The 20,858-nt window shown below is 47.0% G+C and overlaps 1 protein-coding gene and 1 non-coding gene across 2 annotated transcripts in view; one reads left to right on the forward strand and one right to left on the reverse strand.

The window, feature by feature from the left end:
* The window catches only part of LOC124719943 (flocculation protein FLO11-like), a 283,431-nt gene that overhangs the window by 77,889 nt on the left and 184,684 nt on the right, over window positions 1-20,858 (forward strand). The window lies entirely within an intron of this gene.
* Window positions 11,643-11,726, reverse strand: Trnas-gga. Its single transcript is given in 2 exon segments — window positions 11,643-11,677; window positions 11,687-11,726. It is a non-coding gene; the product is annotated as a tRNA-Ser (tRNA).

Raw genomic sequence — 20,858 nt, forward strand, 5'->3', positions numbered from 1 at the left:
CCGTGATTTCCCTAAATCGCTCCAGACAAATGCCGGGATGGTTCCTTTTAAAGGGCACGGCCGACTTCCTTCCCCGTCCTTCCCTAATCCAATGAGACAAGTGACCTCGCTGTTTGACCTCTTCCCCCAAACAACCCGACCCCCAACAGCCTACAACACACAAGGAACACACAGCACATGGTCAGGGGAACTGTCATTCTCAGCGCCATCTACAGTGGCAACGACGCATTTCCGGACACAAGTCAATAGGGCCTTTTCTCCTCCATTCCCAGTCATGAACGCGTCCCTGCAGTTTGTCGATTTGATTAATGTTCGCCCTGTATGCCTCATAACTGTCTGAGACTTGCAGTGATCTATGGACCTATGTACTTACTTCGCAATTGTTATCCCCAGGTATTTATTTTTGTCGACCTTCTAAATTTGCTCGATTCGTACTGTAACCGAAATACACTGCTGGCCATTAAAATTGCGAAACCAAGAAGAAATGCAGATAATAAACGGGTATTCATTGGACAAATATATTATACTAGAACTGGCATGTGATTACAGTTTCACGCAATTTGGGTGCATAGATCCTGAGAAATCAGCACCCAGAACAACCAAATCTGGCCGTAATAACGGCCTCGATACGCCTGGGCATTGAGTCAAACAGAGCTTGGATGGCGTATACAGGTACAGCGGCCCATGCAGCTTCAACACGATACCACAGTTCATCAAGAGTAGTGACTGGCGTATTGTGCTCGGCCATCATTGACCAGACGTTTTCAGTTGCTGAGAGATCTGGAGAATGTGCTGGCCAGAAACGCAGTCGAACATTTTCTGTATCCAGAAAGGCCCGAACAGGACCTGCAACACGCGGTCGTGCATTATCCTGCTGAAATGTAGGGATTCGCAGGGATCGAATGAAGGGTAGAGCCACGGGTCGTAACACATCTGAAATGTAACGTCCACTGTTCAAAGTGCCGTCAACGCTAACAAGAGGTGACCGAGACGTGTAACCAATGGCACCCCATACCATCATGCCGGATGATACGCCAGTATAGCGATAATGAATACACGTATCTAATGTGCGTTCACCGCGATGTCGCCAAACACGGATGCGACCATCACGATGCTGTAAACAGAACTTGGATTGATCCGAAAAAACGACGTTTTGCCATTCGTGCACCCAGGTTCGTCGTCGAGTACACCATCGCAGGCGCTCCTGTCTGTGATGCAGCGTCAAGGGTAACCGCAGCCACGGTCTCCGAGCTCATAATCCGTGCTGCTGCAAACGTCGTCGAACTGTTCGTGCAGATGGTTGTCGTCTTGCAAACGTCCCCATCTGTTAAGTCAGGGATCGAGTTGTGGCTACAACATCCGTTACAGCCGTGCGGATAAGATGCCTGTCATCCCGACTGCTAGTAATACGAGGCCGTTGGGATTCAGCACGGCGTTCCGTATTACCCTCCTGAACCCACCGATTCCATATTCTGCTAACAGTCATTGGATATCAACCAACGCCAGCAGCAATGACGCGATACGGTAAACCGCAATCGCGATAGGCTACAATCCGACCTTTATCAACGTCGGAAACGTGACGATACGCATTTCTCCTCCTTACACGAGGCATCACAACAACGTTTCACCCGGCAACGCCGGTCAACTGCTGTTTGTGTATGAGAGATCGGTTGCAAACTTTCCTCATGTCAGCTCGTTGTCGGTGTCGCCACCGGCGCCAGCCTTGTGTGAATGCTCTGAAAAGCTAATCGTTTGCATATCCACAGCATCTTGTTCCTGTCGGTTAAATTTCGCGTGTGTAGCACGTCATCTTCGTGGTGTAGCAATTTTAATGGCGAGTAGTGTATAAGCGCGGCAGGGCCTACTCGGACGGTTGGTGGAGAGACGCCGGCGCTGGCGGACGAGAACGTGCGGCGGCCGCTGGGCCGTGGCGTATAGCGGGCCGACATTTAGCTGCAAGGCCGCGGCGCGGTCGCGCCGTTACATTCCAGTCCAGCTGCTGCGGTGGGGCCGGCACGGCTGGGGAACTGGGCAAGACTGCACACCGGCTCAGCTGGGACCCAAAACAGCTGCGTCTGACACCACGGGATACACCTGTGACGCGCTATTGGGTGGCGACGCAACCCACTTACACGTCGCCTTCGACTCATCGGCCACTGCCTGTAGTTGCGGAGAAGAAACAGAAAATGAATGTGAAACGTAGCCTCTTGTGAGGAAAACGTAAAACACGGGGAACTCTGGAGGTCTCAAGCGTGCTTTGAACGCTTCTGGAAGTGCTCACAAAACTACATTTACAAAGTTTTACAGTCTAAATATCCTCCCGGACAACGTTTTCGGCGTGAAAGTATCAACGACTGAGGTTTGATAAAGTGCACATTTTTCAGTGATAAACATTTCGCATTTGAGGTTCCTCTATGTGGTAGAGTGGCAATCACGTCGTGTTGTCACAAGGGAAAAATTAATTTACCACCATTAATATAGCCGGCCGGGGTGGCCGAGCGGTTCTAGGCCCTACAGTCTGGAACCGCTCGACCGCTACGGTCGCAGGTTAGAATCCTGCTTCGGGCATGGATGTGTGTGATGTCAGGATAGTTAGGTTTAAGTAGTTCTAGGGGACTGATGACCTCAGAAGTTGCGTCCCATAGTGCTCAGAGCCATTTGAACCATTTGGAACCATTAATATAAAAAATTATTTTTCAATGCGCTGCATCAAGGATTCTCTCCAAATGCTTGAACAATTAAAGAGAAATCAGAGAATTATTTCAGTAAATACAAGTGGTCAAATTTGGGCCACAGACGATACCAGTACTAATAAACAGAGAAGCGAATTTATGCGCAACATTTCTTAATATAGCGTGTTAATGAGCACAACTCGTAAATAAACTTCCGCAGTTACCACAGCATGGAACCTACACTGCAGTTCATGAAACACACAATTTACGAAATTTCGTATTATAAAAATTACTTAACCTTTACGAAATTTATATGTCACTAGAAATCTCAGCTAACAGAGAATCCGGAAAACCTTCCACAGTTCGTCGAACTTGCTGGAGTGAGGATTTATTTAAATAAATGGGAATTAAATTGCGTCATTAATAAAATTTTGAAAACACAACTGACTCGGTTTGGTGTTAGTGCGAAAATTCCACTTATGTTTTTACGGAGTTAAATTTATTGAACAGCACTGGAAAAGTCACCGCTTTAATAAATCCACAGGGGTGTTTCAAAAATGACCAGTATATTTGAAACGGCAATAAAAACTAAACGAGCAGCGATAGAAATACACCGTTTGTTGCAATATGCTTGGGACAACAGTACATTTTCAGGCGGACAAACTTTCGGAATTACAGTAGTTACAATTTTCAACAACAGATGGCGCTGCAAGTGATGTGAAAGATACAGAAGACAACGCAGTCTGTGGGTGCGCCATTCTGTACGTCGTCTTTCTGCTCTAAGCGTGTGCTGTTCACAACGTGCAAGTGTGCTGTAGACAACATGGTTTATTCCTTAGAACAGAGGATTTTTCTGGTGTTGGAATTCCACCGCCTAGAACACAGTGTTGTTGCAACAAGACGAAGTTTCCAACGGAGGTTTAATGTAACCAATGGACCGAAAAGCGATACAATAAAGGATCTGTTTGAAAAATTTCAACGGACTGGGAACGTGACGGATGAACGTGCCGGAAAGGTAGGGCGACCGCGTACGGCAACCACAGAGGGCAATGCGCAGCTAGTGCAGCAGGTGATCCAACAGCGGCCTCGGGTTTCCGTTCGCCGTGTTGCAGCTGCGGTCCAAATGACGCCAACGTCCACGTATCGTCTCTTGCGCCGGAGTTTACACCTCTATCCATACAAAATTCAAACGCGGCAACCCCTCAGCGCCACTACCATTGCTGCACGAGAGACATTCGCTAACTATATAGTGCACAGGATTGATGACGGCGATATGCATGTGGGCAGCATTTGGTTTACTGACGAAGCTTATTTTTACCTGGACGGCTTCGTCAATAAACAGAACTGGCGCATATGGGGAACCGAAAAGCCCCATGTTGCAGTCCCATCGTCCCTGCATCCTGAAAAAGTACTGGTCTAGACCGCCATTTCTTCCAAAGGAATCATTGGCCCATTTTTCAGATCCGAAACGATTACTGCATCACGCTATCTGGACATTCTTCGTGAATTTGTGGCGGTACAAACTGCCTTAGACGACACTGCGAACACCTCGTGGTTTATGCAAGATGGTGCCCGGCCACATCGCACGGCCGACGTCTTTAATTTCCTGAATGAATATTTCGATGATCGTGTGATTGCTTTGGGCTATCCGAAACATACAGGAGGCGGCGTGGATCGGCCTCCCTATTCGCCAGACATGAACCCCTGTGACTTCTTTCTGTGGGGACACTTGAAAGACCAGGTGTACCGCCAGAATCCAGAAACAATTGAACAGCTGAAGCAGTACATCTCATCTGCATGTGAAGCCATTCCGCCAGACACGTTGTCAAAGGTTTCGGGTAATTTCATTCAGAGACTACGCCATATTATTGCTACGCATGGTGGATATGTGGAAAATATCGTACTATAGAGTTTCTCAGACCGCAGCGCTATCTGTTGTTGAAAATTGTAACTGCTGTAATTTCGAAAGTTTGTCCGCCTGAAAATGTACTGTTGTCCCAAGCATATTGCAACAAACGGTGTATTTCTATCGCTGCTCGTTTAGTTTTTATTGCCGTTTCAAATATACCGGTCATTTTTGAAACACCCTGTATCTTTAAAACGTAATTTTGTCACGTTAGTACCAAGCTTCATTCTCTAGTTAAATTACATGTACTGTTAACAACCGAAACAGAAAAAAATAAGTTTCCATAATTAAGCACCGATATAACAACATTTAATGTATAAAAAAAGTCGTTAATATCTGTCCTAATTTAAACGCTAATACTGTTTTTTGAGAAACACTTGTATAAGAAGGTAACAGTCTAGCAGATCTGTTGACACTGTGGTTTTGCCAAAGACGTTAAAAGTTTCTGCGGAGAAGCTAACTTGTAGTGTGTATTTTAGACATAAGTCGGGAAGTTGAGAATATACGGCAGCCTCGTACGTGTGTGGTCTGTGCTGGACGGGGAACGATTCGCGTCCTTCAGGCCCCGCTGCGTGTAGTTGGCAGGCGACTCCGGAGAAGTGTTCGTCTCGCGCTCCGGCAGGTCAAACTACGGCGGTGACTGAAGGATCTTCGCCATCTGTGTGGTGGGCTCCCTGCTGTATTGCTCGATATACCGCCTCCTGCGTCCGTGGCTGGTGAGAGGGGACTGTGCGTGCAGCGGCGAGGTGCGTAGCGCTCTGGCACGTGCGCGCCGAACACGTGTTGCCGCCAAGGCCGACTTCTCCTGCCAGCGTACGGTCAAATGGCGGGGAGCACACGGCTTTGGAGCTTACTGTGTGATTCCACGGTCCATATATCACGCCGATATGTAGCCATGTAGTCGTATAGCGCTGCCGTCAATGTTACTGCGATACATGAGCAACAGACGGCAATATTTTATATGACCGGGCAATATTGCTGAGGTTGCAGATCGTTGTCGACGTATTGCCGAGGGGCTACCTGTGTTGTCCAACAAGTGTGGACAGTATGGTGCCGTCTACATCTACATGATTACTCTGCAAGTCACATTTAAGTGCTTGGCAGAGGGTTCATCGAACCACAATCATACTATCTCTCTACCATTCCACTCCCGAACAGCGCGCGAGAAAAACGAACACCTAAACCTTTCTGTTCGATCTCTGATTTCTCTTATTTTATTTTGATGATCATTCCTATCTATGTGGGTTGGCCTCAACAAAATATTTTCTCATTCGGAAGAGAAAGTTGGCGACTGAAGTTTCGTAAATAGATCTCGCCGCGACGAAAAACGTCTTTGCTTTAGTGAGTTCCATCCCAATTCGCGTATCATATCTGCCACACTCTCTCCCCTATTACGTGATAATACAAAACGAGCTGCCCTTTTTTGCACCCTTTCGATGTCCTCCGTCAATCCCACCTGGTAAGGATCCCACACCGCGCAGCAATATTCTAACAGAGGACGAACGAGTGTAGTGTAAGCTGTCTCTTTAGTGGACTTGTTGCATCTTCTAAGTGTCCTGCCAATGAAACGCAACCTTTGGCTCGCCTTCCCCGCAATATTATCTATGTGGTCTTTCCAACAAGTTGTTCGTAATTTTAAGACCCAGGTACTTAGTTGAATTGACAGCCTTGATAATTGTACTATTTATCTAGTAATCGAATTCCAACGGATGTCTTTTGGAACTCGTGTGGATCACCTCACACTTTTCGTTATTTAGCGTCAACTGCCATCTGCCACACCATACAGCAATCTGTGGCCGTAATAGCATTGAGATCAATGTTGCTACATTACCAGTACAATAGAGGCCAATATTGCCATATGGCCGGTCAATATTGTTAGTGACGCAGGTAGTTGGCGATGTATCGCTGAGGAGCTGCCGGTGTTGTCCGTAAGGATGGACAATCTGTGGCCGTAATAGCACAGTCGTCAACATTGCTGCAATACGAGCACGACAGAGGGCAATGTTGCTATATATCTGGACATTATTGCTGGTGTTGGAGGTAGATGGCGACAGGTCGCCGAGGGTGGAGAATATGTGGCCATAATAGCTGAGTCGTCAATGTTGCTGCAATACGTGAGCAGTAGCGTGCAAATATTGGTTTATGATAAGGTAATATTGATGGTACTGCAGGCACTTGGGTACATATCGCCCTGTGGCTGCCTGTGTTCTGCAACAAGGATGGACAATATGTGGCCGTAATAGCACTGCGGCCGGCTGGTGTGGCCGTGCGGTTCTAGGCGCTTCAGTTTGGAACCGCGTGACCGCTACGGTCGCAGGTTCGAATCCTGCCTCTGACATGGATGTGTGTGATGTCCTTAGGTTAGTTAGGTTTAAGCAGTTCTAAGTTCTAGGGCACTGATGACCACAGATGTTAAGTCTCATAGTGCTCGGAGCCATTTGAACCATAATAGCACTGCCATGAATGTTGCTACATTTCGAAAGAAATAGCGGGCAGTATTGCTATATGGCCGGTCAATATTGTTAGTGTCGCAGGTAATTGGTGATGTATCGTCGAGGGGCTGCGGGTGTTGTCCTACAAGGATGGTCAATATGTGGCCGTGCATTGCCGTCAATGTTACTACATTACGAGAGCAATAGCTAGCAATATTGCTATATGGCCGGTCAATATTGCTGGTGTGGCAGGTAGTTGGCGACGTATTGTCGGGGGGGGGGGGGGGGGCTGCCGGTGTTGCCCAACAAGGGTGAAGAATATAGAGGGTATGAGAACTTTGCCACCTATTTTCGAAAGGCAACAAAACGTGAAAAATGCAATTAGCCAGGGATGCAGTTATTTCAAGTGTTCATTCAACGGGCAAGAATGCACAATTCCAATAAATAAACAATCACTTTCAAGATAAAGTTACATTGTTTCTTTTAAATTGCACATGTTTGTTTTTTCTACCGAAATGAAACCTATAATTAGTGGTGGCAGACTTTGTCTCACTGCTCTCAACAAGATATCGTCTATAGTACGCAGACTTTAAACAATGGCGACGGTTCCGCAGTTTATGTCGTAATGCGGGTTGCCTGCATCGCCCTGAAGCGTGCTGCAGGCAACGCTTGGAGTTCTGCGCGTTGCAGCGGTAGCTGCTTCGCATTTCAGAAGGGACGTGGTTTAGAACCGTCTGCCGTCACAAAAGCAAACATGTGCCACTTAAGAAACGTAACGTCGTACTGAAAGTGATGTTTGAAACTTCCTGGCAGATTAAAACTGTGTGCCAGGCCGAGACTCGAATCGGGACCATCCCCCAGGCTGTGGCTAAGCCATGTCTCCTCAATATCCTTTCTTTCAGGAGTGCTAGTTCTGCATGGTTCGCAGGAGAGCTTCTGTAAAGTTTGGAATGTAGGAGACGAGGTACTGGCAGAAGTAAAGCTGTGAGGACGGGGCGTGAGTCGTGCTTGGGTAGCTCAGTTGGTAGAGCACTTGCTCGCGAAAGGCAAAGGTCCCGAGTTCGAGTCTCGGCCTGGCACACAGTTTCAATCTGCCAGGAAGTTTCATATCAGCGCATACTCCGCTGCAGAGTGAAAATCTCAATCTGGAAAGTGATGTTTGTTTACTTGTAGGTATTGTGCGTTCCTGTCCATTGTGTGAGCCCCTGACAAACTAGACGCATCACTGGCCAGTTACATTTTTCACATTTTGTTTCTTTTCAGAAACATATGAGGTGTCGGAGTAAGATGGGACACCCTGAATATAGACACGCAAATTGTTACACCTAGGTATTTGTATGTGCTGACTGTTCCCAACTGCGAATCATTGATACTGTGCTCGTAGAACCCTACTATTCTTCGTTTTTGTTAAGTGTACCATTACATTTATGAAAATTTAAAGCTAGTTGGCAAGCCTGCGCTACTTAAAATTTTTATCAATAGCCTAATTTAATGACATACTGACTGTTAATCGACCGTGTCTCTTTGAAAATGTATGAAAAAGGATTTTTTGATACCGCTCGCTACTAGTCAAAAAATTTGCTGACTTACTTAAAGCTCATCCCTGGGCTACAATCGCAATGCAAAAACATTTAACAGAAGTACACGAGCGTATTAAAGTTGTTCTCTAAAGTCTCGACACGCGCTGTCGTTATCTTGTGGAGAAAGAGACTTAGTATGTTGGTCTGCTTGTCGCATAAATTTGTTTTAAAAAATCACTCACTTTGTTGGTGTTAAATGTTTGTCTTTTTGTGGCGTGTTCAGTCTAACGTACGGAGTAGATAGTGCTTCCTTCTCTCCAGGATGGCTCCAGCATACTCCAGGACTAAAGAGAACAACTGTAATACCTATGTGTACTTTAGTTAAACGTTTTTGTATTGCGACTGTAGGCCAGAGATGAGCTTCTCAATTTGAAACACATTGCTTCATTAAACAATTTAAGTAAGTCAACAAAAAAAAATGGTTCAAATGGCTCTGAGCACTATGCGACTTAACTTCTGAGGTCATCAATCCCCTAGAACTTAGAACTACTTAAACCTAACAAACATAAGGACATTACACACATCCATGCCCGAGGCAGGATTCGAACCTGCGACCGTAGCGGTCGCGCGGTTCCAGGCTGTAGCGCCTAGAACCGGTCGGCCACCACGGCCGGCAGTGAGTCAACAATCTTACTTAGTGGTAGCACTCTGGAAGTAATCTTTTCACGTGGCTGAATATTTGTGCAGTTTTTGTCAGACATACTTCCTTGTTAGTTACGTGCATCATCTGCAAAAAGTCTGGCGTTAAATAATAGTGAGCGTATGGCATTGGTGGCCGGGAGACCCCTCGCGGAGCGGTTCGGCCGCCGCTCCACAAGTTCTTTAACGCCACTACGGCGACTTGCGAGTGAATGAAGATGAAACGATGATGAAAGACACACAACACCCAGTCATCTCGAGTCAGAGAAAATCCCCGGCCCCGCCGGGAATCGAACCCACGACCCCATGCGCGGAAAGCGAGAACTCTACCGCAAGACCACGAGCCGCGGACAGTCTGACGTTTCTGTTAATATTGTCTGCAAGGTCTAAGTTTGGAAGATAGGAGAAGGAGTACTGGCGCAATTAAAGCTGTGACGAAAGGACGTGAGTCCTGCTTGGGTAGCTCAGTTTGGTAGAGCAGTTATCCACGAAAGGCAAAAGCCCCGAGTTCGAGTCTCGGTCTGGCACACGCATTTGACCTGCTAGGGAAGTGTATAAGAAAAAAAGTTCAAATGTGTGTGAAACCTTATGGGACTTAACTGCTATGGTCGTCAGCCCCTAAGCGTACACACTACTTAACCTAAATTATCCTCAGGACAAACACACACACCCATGCCCGAGGGAGGACTTAACTGCTATAGCCGTCAGCCCCTAAGCGTACACACTACTTAACCTAAATTATCCTAAGGACAAACACACACACCCATGCCCGAGGGAGGACTCGAACCTCCGCCGGGACCAGCCGCACAGTCCATGACTGCAGCGCCTGAGACCGCTCGGCTAATCCCGCGCGGCAAAGTGTATAAGAGAAGTGACCGTCAGCACTTGATTATGGATGAGGAATACTCAGCAGAAAGCTCGTGCATTTTGAACCACTTGTCGCAGATGGAAGCTCGAGAGAACATCATGCTTCACGAAATGGTCGTAGCGCATATTGCTTTGTTAAAAAATTTTCATTAAAAATCGAACGCAAGCCCTCCACATGGCAGGCGAGCATACTACCACAGAGCGACTCTGCTTCTTGAAACATTAACCTTACAATTGCGTACTGAAGACGCTTGGAACGTTCCAAAGTCGATTTTCTCAAGCTTTCATGAGACTTGCTTTGAGCTGCTTTGGTCGACCGATAGTTGAATCCTAAAAAAAAAATCCATGGTCCCGTATCTACATCTACATCCATATTCCATACTACGCAAGCCACCTGACGGTGTGTGGCGGAGGGTACCTTGAGTACCTCTATCGGTTCTCCCTTCTATTCCAGTCTCGTATTGTTCGTGAAAACAAAGATTGTGGGGGCTCTAATCTCTCTGTTTTTATCCTCATGGTCTCTTTGCGAGATATACGTAGGAGGGAACAATATACTGCTTGACTCCTCGGTGAAGGTATGTTCTCGAAACTTCAAAAAAATCCAGTACCGAGCTACTGAACGTCTCACTTGCAGAGTCTTCCACTGGAGTTCATCTATCATCTCCGTAACGCTTTGGCGATCACTAAATGATCCTGTAATGAAGCGCGCTGCTCTCCGTTGGATCTTCTCTATCTCTTCTATCAACATTTTCTGATATGGATCCCACACCGGTGAGCAGTATTCAAGCAGTGGGTGAACAACTGTACTGTAACCTACTTCCTTTGTTTTCGGACTGCATTTCTTCCAATGAATCTCAGTCTGGCATCTGCTTTACCGACGATTAATTTTACATGGTCATTCCATTTTATATCACTCCTAATGCGTACTCCCAGATAATTTGTGGAATTAGCTTCTTCCAGTTGTTGACCTGCTATATTGTAGCTAAATGATAAAGGATCTTTGTTTCCATGTATTCGCAGCACGTTACACTTGTCTACACTGATATTCAATTGCCATTCCCTGCGTCATGCGTCAATTCGTTGCAGATCCTCCTGCATTTCAGTACAATTTTCGATTGTTACAACCTCCCGATATACTACAGCATCTTCGAAAAGCCTCCGTGAACTTCCGATTTTATCCACTAGGTCATTTATGTATATTGTGAACAGCAATGGTCCTACGACACTCCCCTGTGGCAGACCTGAAATCACTCTTACTTCAGAAGACTTCTCTCCGTTGAGAAAGACATGCTGCCTTCTGTTATCTAGGAACTCTTCCGTCCAATCACACAATTGTTCTGACAGTCCCGTAGTGAAAAGTAAAGCGTCTGACAAAAGAAACACCGCCATTATTCACTTCCATACGGACGACCCTAAGACAAGAACGCCGTACAAAAAATGGTTCAAATGGCTCTGAGCACTATGGGACTTAACTTCTGAGGTCATCAGTCCCCTAGAACCTAGAACTACATAAACCTAACTAACCTAAGGACATCGCACACACCCATGCCCGAGGCAGGATTCGAACCTGCGACCGTAGCGGCCGCGCGGTTCCAGACTGCAGCGCCTAGAACCACTCGGCCACCCGGGCCGGCACTGCCTCTCTTACCAAAGTGAGTGTTAGTGTTTAAATTCCAGGCTGTCGGAATTACACCCATCTTCAGAGATCACAAACTTCAACTCCTTCCTAACCAACCAGGCGTACAGCTTTGACAACTCAAAGAAAGTGTTATTTCGAAATAAGGTGTTACTTCGACCACGCTCACCTTTCCAGACAGTATATCTGTGGCTCTCGGACGTCCGATCGGTCACTCGGCAAGACTCAGCGGTAGAGCGTCTCTGAGGGTGTCCAGCTCGGTCCTGGACGAAACGTCAGGAACAAAATGGCTCTGAGCACTGTAGGAGTGTCGAAGCCGCGACCGTAGCTGTCGCGCGGTTGCAGACTGTAGCGCCTAGAACCGCTCGGCCAGTCCGGCCGGAACGCCGTACAGATCTCCCGCATCGCAGCCGCCGCGTCAGAGAGAGAGGCGCCAGACCCCCTCCGCCACGCACCTCCAGCCAGCCGGCCACTTTCCCTGTCACTTGACCCGCTGACCTTCCCCTCCCCTCCCCTCGCCCGCGCTTGCGTGTCGTCTCCAGCCAGGCGACAGCCTCCTCTGCGATCGGCCGGCCTCTCCTTTCTATTTTCGGCGTTCGTCGTCATCAGCCCGGCACCCGTGCCCGTAGTCCCGTGATTTTCCTTCCGCCGGCAGACAACGCCTCCTCCCGCACATCACCCTGCCGTGCGCGGGCGGCCTTGACTCGCGCCGCAACACCGCTACGGCGCAAGTAGCCTGCGAGCTGAACCAGCAGCCATTCCAACGACAACAAACCCACTCGCACTTTTCTCCCGTGAAGGCCGTGGACCGAGGCAGTTGTGTGGACCAAGTATTTTTCGACTTCTCAACACTATTTTACTCGGTATCACGCTAACCCTTCCTAACGAAAGTGAGTTCCCGTGGGAGTACCAAGAGGCATTTCTCATTGTATTTAGTACTAGGGCTATCCACAAAGTACGACTTGGAATTAAAAATAAATAAAGTATTGGAAATTTTTTTAGTGATGTACAGATGAAAGCCACGCTTAAGTACTACTTTTCTACATACACTCCTGGAAATTGAAATAAGAACACCGTGAATTCATTGTCCCAGGAAGGGGAAACTTTATTGACACATTCCTGGGGTCAGATACATCACATGATCACACTGACAGAACCACAGGCACATAGACACAGGCAACAGAGCATGCACAATGTCGGCACTAGTACAGAGTATATCCACCTCTCGCAGCAATGCAGGCTGCTATTCTCCCATGGAGACGATCGTAGAGATGCTGGATGTAGTCCTGTGGAACGGCTTGCCATGCCATTTCCACCTGGCGCCTCAGTTGGACCAGCGTTCGTGCTGGACGTGCAGACCGCGTGAGACGAAGCTTCATCCAGTCCCAAACATGCTCAATGGGGGACAGATCCGGAGATCTTGCTGGCCAGGGTAGTTGACTTACACCTTCTAGAGCACGTTGGGTGGCACGGGATACATGCGGACGTGCATTGTCCTGTTGGAACAGCAAGTTCCCTTGCCGGTCTAGGAATGGTAGAACGATGGGTTCGATGACGGTTTGGATGTACCGTGCACTATTCAGTGTCCCCTCGACGATCACCAGTGGTGTACGGCCAGTGTAGGAGATCGCTCCCCACACCATGATGCCGGGTGTTGGCCCTGTGTGCCTCGGTCGTATGCAGTCCTGATTGTGGCGCTCACCTGCACGGCGCCAAACACGCATACGACCATCATTGGCACCAAGGCAGAAGCGACTCTCATCGCTGAAGACGACACGTCTCCATTCGTCCCTCCACTCACGCCTGTCGCGACACCACTGGAGGCGGGCAGCACGATGTTGGGGCGTGAGCGGAAGACGGCCTAACGGTGTGCGGGACCGTAGCCCAGCTTCATGGAGACGGTTGCGAATGGTCCTCGCCGATACCCCAGGAGCAACAGTGTCCCTAATTTGCTGGGAAGTGGCGGTGCGGTCCCCTACGGCACTGCGTAGGATCCTACGGTGTTGGCGTGCATCCGTGCGTCGCTGCGGTCCGGTCCCAGGTCGACGGGCACGTGCACCTTCCGCCGACCACTGGCGACAACATCGATGTACTGTGGAGACCTCACGCCCCACGTGTTGAGCAATTCGGCGGTACGTCCACCCGGCCTCCTGCATGCCCACTATACGCCCTCGCTCAAAGTCCGTCAACTGCACATACGGTTAACGTCCACGCTGTCGCGGCATGCTACCAGTGTTAAAGACTGCGATGGAGCTCCGTATGCCACGGCAAACTGGCTGACACTGACGGCGGCGGTGCACAAATGCTGCGCAGCCAGCGCCATTTGACGGCCAACACCGCGATTCCTGGTGTGTCCGCTGTGCCGTGCGAGTGATCATTGCTTGTACAGCCCTCTCGCAGTGTCCGGAGCAAGTATGGTGGGTCTGACACACCGGTGTCAATGTGTTCTTTTTTCCATTTCCAGGAGTGTAGTTGCCCTTTAAATTAAGGCACTTGTCGTAGCGATGGAAGAGCTCGGAAATTCCTTCGTCGTAAAATTCGGCCGCCTGCGCCTTCAACCACGTGGCTACCTCTTCTCTAAGCTGTGCGTCGTCATCAAAGCGCTGCACAGCCAACCACTTCTTCATTGCTGGGAATAAGTGGAAGTCGCTCGGTGCCAGGTCGGGACTGTACGGCGGATGAGGAAACAACTCCCACTTAAAAGATTCGAGAACTTCACGAGTGGCATTTGCCGTGTGGGCCCGGGCGTTGTCGTCAATCGGCAAGAACTTTGAGCCCAACTTTCCCCTGTGCTTGTTTTGTACTGCTCTTCTGAGGTTGTGCAGAGTTTGGCAATACCTTTGAGAGTTTATTGTAGTGCCCCTTTCCAGGAAATCCACAAAAATCACACCTTTTCTGTCCCAAAAGACAGTCATTACGTGGTTGAAGGCGCGGGCGGCCGAATTTTACGACGAAGGAATTTCCAAGCTCGTCCATCGCTACGATAAGTGCCTTAATTTAAATGGCAACTATGTAGAAAAGTAGTATTTAAGTGTGGCTTTCATCTGTATATAATAAAAAAAATTTCCAATACTTTATTTATTTTTAATTCCAAAACGTTATGTACTTTGTGGATAGCCCTCGTATTTCTTAAAATGGAGGTCGCAACATGTTACCATGGATGGAGCGTGCAAGGGAACTGACCACTGGTCTTTATCACGTATTGAAGTACACGATACCCGAATAAGCAGATAATTTTAAACTGAGGGCAACAACAGCTTATACATTGTCCACAGAACCTTCAATCACTAAAATCCAGATGCTGAAATGGACGAAACTGATGAACATATAGCTGAATGAAAGCTCGTTAATGCGCTACACTGAGGTGGTAAAAGTAATGGTATATCGATATGCACACATACAGCGACAACAGTATCGAGTATACAAGCTACACTATGTGATCAAAAGTATCCGGACACCTGGCTGAAAATGACTTACAAGTTCGTGGCGCCCTCCATCGGTAATTCTGGAATTGCCCCACCCTTAGCCTTGACTACAGCTTCCACTCTCGCAGGCATACGTTCAGTCAGGTGCTGGTTGGAATGGCAGCCCACTCTTCACGGAGTGCTGCACTGGGGAGAGGTATCGATGTCGGTCGGTGAGGCCTGGCACGATGACGGCGTTCCAAAACATCCCAAAGGTGTTCTATGGGATTCAGGTCAAGACTCTGTGCAGGCCAGTCCATTACAGGGATGTTATTGTTGTGTAAGCACTCCGCCATAGGCCGTACACTATGAACAGGTGCTCTATCGTGTTGAAAGATGTAACAACCATCCACGAAATGCTCTTCAACAGTGGCATGCAAGAAGGCGCTTAAAACATCAATGTAGGCCTGTGCTGTGATACTGCCACGGAAAACAACAAAGGGTGCAAGCTCCCTCCGTGAAAAACACAACCACACCGAATTTTACTGTTGACACTACACACGCTGGCAGATGACGTTCACCGGGCATTCGCCATACCCACACCCTACCATCGGATCGCCACATTGTGTACCGTGATTCGTCGCTCCACACAACATTTTCCCACTGTTCAATCGTCCCATGTTTACGCTCCTTACACCGAGCGAGGCGTCGTTTGGCATTTACCGGCGTGATGTGTGGCTTATGAGCAGCCGCTCGACCGTGAAATCCAAGAGTTCTCACCTCCCGCCTTACTGTCACAGTACTTGCAGTGGATCCTGATGCAGTTTGGAATTCCTGTTTGATGGTCTGAATAGATGTCTGCCTATTACACATTACGACCCTCTTCAAATGTCGGCGATCTCTGTCGGTCAACAGACGAGGTCGGCCTGTACACTTTTGTGCTGTACGTGTCCCTTCACGTTTCCACTTCAATATCACATCGGAAACAGTGGAGCTAGGGGTGTTCAGGAGTGTGGAAATCTCGCGTACAGACGTATGACACAAGTGACACCCAATCACCTGACCACGTTCGAAGTCCGTGAGTTCCGCAGAGCGCCCCATTCTACTTTGTCACGATGTCTAATGACTGCTAAGATCGTTGATATGGAGTACCTGGCAGTAGGTGGCAGCACAACGCACCGAATACGGAAAAAGTCTGTTTTTGGAGGTGTCCGGATACTTTTGATCAGATAATGTACTTACATTACTTTCATTACATGAAAGCACTGTAATTTACGATTGACAAAGTGAGATGGTCCATAAACGTAGTAGGCTGTAGTGCCATGTTTATTTAATCGTGCCATTAGCTACCTTCGACTAAGAGTCATTGTCAAGCACATTCGTAAGGTATATATTTCATGTCATTTTCAAATCACTCAGATGTAATTAAGAGTGATTTTAAAATGACACGAAATACCGATGTTACAAATGTGACTGACAATGAGGCGTAGTGCAAATTAGCTAAAGGCGCGATTAAATAAACATCGCATTGCAGCCTACTACGAGCCACGTTTACGTCTATCAAGCATGTGGAGGCTGTGGATCCCCACGAATACAATTTTTGTAATAGCCGAGTCCTACCTGCAGTATACTGAGCAACTGTGAAAGTTAAAACGGTAAGTATAACGGATAATTTGCCGCCCGAGGTTTGGAACATGATTAATATCGCAACCAGCATTAAGACACAGAACTGAACTTATAAAATGGCTCTAAGCATTGTGGAACTTAACATCTGAGGTCATCAATCCCCTAGACTTAGAACTACTTAAACCTAACCAACCTAAGGACATCACACACATCCATGCCCCGAGGCAGGATTCGAGCCTCCGACCGTAGCGGCAGCGCGGTTCCGGACTGAAGCGCCTAGATCCGCTCGGCCACAGAGGCCGGCGAACTGAACTTACTGATTGCCGGTACTGTGGTGAGGATCGATTACCTCATTACATAATTACATGTTCGTCAGTGTTACCCATTAACTTTACATAAGTTTCACTCCATTTTCAAAGAAACAATTATATTTGTAATTTCGATACATTTCGCAGTCATACTAGTATCTGAAGTGTCGAATATTAAAAATCACAATTATAATCACATTTATTGTTTGAATAATTATCCTGGAAAAAAGTAAAATATAGCGGCTGGCAAAGAGTACTTTAAAAATGAACACAGTCACTCTCGACCGCAAAAGAACATTTATTTTGTGGTAACCGGTTGCTGTCAGATTCTGACCGTCGTGGTATCAGAGTCGGAAGATAATCAGAAACTGACCGAAATCGGCTGCAACAAAAATTTTTTTTCCGTTCGAGACTGTTTGTGTTCATTTCAAAAGAAACTTTTGTTTTTGTATTAGTGACATTACGTGACTGTGCTGCTGCAGTGAACATACAGCTAGTCGTTTGGTATTTAAGTTACGTATGAAAGTTCTCGCAGCTGCTGTGGTATTCCTGCGCCCCTGCTTAGAGGCGATGACCTTGGAAGGCGCTTTCGCTCGCTGCTACTCCGTCCAGAGATCGTTCTTCCGCCCCTCCCCTCCCCCGACGTCGCGGCGTTGTTTTCTCCGTCACTTGTTCTCGCTCCTCCTCCCCCCCCCCCCCCCCACAACTCTTCCCCTTCACCATTACCACCACCACCACTTGTCTCTGCTTCTCCGGCTTTTGTTCCACAGTTTCTCAGTAGCGGGAGAAACCGACCAAATGTCCCAGCGGCGGCTCTGCTGCTTGCGACACCTGCATTCCTCAGACGTCTGTGTGTGTGTGTGTGTGTGTGTGTGTGTGAGAGCCGACGCCCCGCGAAGAACGCGGCTCGCCCTCTGTGATTCCGGCTACGGCCGCCTGGGGCGCCCGTGTCGCACGCTTCTACCGCGAGTTTATCTTTCGGACCCGACCGCATAACAACACAGCCCATATATAAGCGTCCGCGACGGGGGGGGGGGGGGGAGAGGGGGAAGAAGCGGTACTGCCTCCCCCCCTCCACCACCACTTGGACGTATAGGCTTTAAAATAGTACAGAAATTTATCAATGATGCAGCAATTAAAGGAAATAAACTACTCACTACTAATTTCTTTCCTTTTGTTTCTCAGAAACAATCTGTGACTTCGTGTAGCGTAAGGTGCAATGCACACACGACAGGATCTTCACAACCTTACTATGGATCATGGAAATGGATCTTACTCTAAAGAAAATCACTCTTGAGAAATCAAACTCTGATTATTGAGGAAAATATTACTCAAAATGAGAAGAGTTACACAATTACAAAATTCTTTCATTATGACAGTTATTAAAATCATAACCCATGGCGTAATTTGTGACATAATGAAAAACAGAGAGATCTAATTAACACTAATCATGAAAGTTGTCAGTTAACTGACTGCCAAAAATTTCGTAGAATTCATAGTTTTGGCAAACATGCCTCCGTTACCTTTAAAATTCCTTCAAAATCTTCTCCATCACTACACGGAATGAGAAAATATTAGAAATGACTTTTCATCTCCTTAATAGTATATCAGATAGTTTCTCCCAGATTCACAAAAAACAGATTTCTTTTTCTTAAAAACTCAACTGCCCGCTACTGTGCCTCAAATGAGAATGCCCCAGAGCTGCAAAACACTGACTGACTAGCAAGTCAGCCGCAGATAAAACTAAACACGGAGACAGGGATCTTACCACTACTCATTCTATGCGCTCAATCATCTTTTCCCCAGTACAGTAAACAGCATAAAATTATTTACACAGCAGCAGAAAACATGAGAATCTCACACTACAAGTGCTTGAATTTTGCTCGTCACTTTGGTCACCATACCAGATAGGACAGGTAGAGGAAACAGAGAGCATCCAAAGAAGAGCAGCGCATTTCATTCCAGGTTCGTTTAGTAAGCGCGGAAGCTCACGGACATGCGCAACCCACTCCAATGGCAGACGGTGCAAGAGAAGTGTTCCGTATCATTCTACGGTCTACAGCTTAAGTCCCGAAAGCCTTAAGTATACTGCTTCCTCCTACGGACGTATCGCGAAAAGCCCATAAAAGTAAACTTAGAGATATTCGAACCCACGCTGATATCCCGCGAAATGTACGTGAGAATAAAATTTGAGATATTCGAACCCATACGGATATCTCGCGAAAAGTTCGTGAAGATAGTATTAAAGATATTCGAAGCCATGCAGATATCTCGCGATAAGTCCGTGAAGATAAAACTGGAGATATTCGAGCCCATGCTGATATCTCACGAAAAGTCCGTGAAAAATTAGAAATACTCGCACTCACGCGGGTATCTCGCGAGAATTCTGTGAACATAAAATTAGAGATATTTGAGCCCAAGTGGATATGTCGCGAAAAGTCCGTGAAGATAAAATTAGAGATATTCGAGCCCATGCAGATATCTCGCGAAAAGTCTGTGAAGATAAAATTAGAAATACTCGGACCCACGCGGATATCTCGCAAGAATTCTGTGAAGATAAAATTGTTTGGATTCCGTAGAAATGTTGGAACACGTGAGGCAATACTGACCCTACGACTTATCTTAGAAGCTAGATTAATAAAAGGCAAACCGACGTTTCTAGCATTTGTAGAATTGGAGAAAGTTTTTGACACTGTTGACTGGAATACGCTCTTTCAAATTCTGAAGGTGGCAGGGGTAAAATACAGGGAGCGAAAGGCTATTTACAATTTGTACAGAAACCAGATGGCAGTTATAAGAGTCGAGGGACATGAAAAGGAAGCAGTGGTTGGGAAGGGTGTGAGACAGGGTTGCAGCCTCTCCCCGATGTTATTCAATCTGTATATTGAGCAAGCAGTGAAGGAAACAAAAGAAAAATTCGGAGTAGGTATTAAAATCCATGGAGAAGAAATAAAAACTTTGAGGTTCGCCGATGACATTGTAATTCTGTCAGAGACAGCAAGGGACTTGGAAGAGCAGTTGAATGGAATGGATAGTGTCTTGAAAGGAGGGTATAAGATGAACATCAACAAAAGCAAAACGAGGATAGTGGAATGTAGTCGAATTAAGTCGGGTGATGCTGAGGCAATTAGATTAGAAAATGAGACAAAGCAGTAAAGGAATTTTGCTATTTGGGGACCAAAATAACTGATGATGGTCGAAATAGAGAGGATATGAAATGTAGACTGGCAATGGCAAGGAAAGCGTTTCTGAAGAAGAGAAATTTGTTAACATCGAGTATAGATTTAAGTGTCAGGAAGTCATTTCTGAAAGTATTTGTATGGAGTGTAGCCATGTATGGAAGTGAAACATGGACAATAAATAATTTGGTCAAGAAGAGAATAGAAGCTTTTGAAATGTGGTGCTACAGAAGAATGCTGAAGATTAGATGGGTAGATCACATAACTAATGAGGAGGTACTGAATAGGATTGGGGAGAAGAGGAGTTTGTGGCACAACTTGACTAGAAGGAGGGATCGGTTGGTAGGACATGTGTTGAGGCATCAAGGAATCATCAATTTAGTATTGGAGGGCAGCATGGAGGGTAAAAATCATAGAGGGCGACCAAGAGATGAATACACCAAGCAGATTCAGAAGGATGTAGGTTGCAGTAGGTACTGGGAGATGAAGAAGCTTGCACAGGATAGAGTAGCATGGAGAGCTGCATCAAACCAGTCTCAGGACTGAATACCACAGCAACAACAAAATTAGAGATATTTGAGCCCATGCAGATATCTTGTGAAAAGTCCC

This window comes from Schistocerca piceifrons, chromosome 11 (genome assembly GCF_021461385.2).
Source record: "Schistocerca piceifrons isolate TAMUIC-IGC-003096 chromosome 11, iqSchPice1.1, whole genome shotgun sequence".
NCBI classification, from domain to species: domain Eukaryota; kingdom Metazoa; phylum Arthropoda; class Insecta; order Orthoptera; family Acrididae; genus Schistocerca; species Schistocerca piceifrons.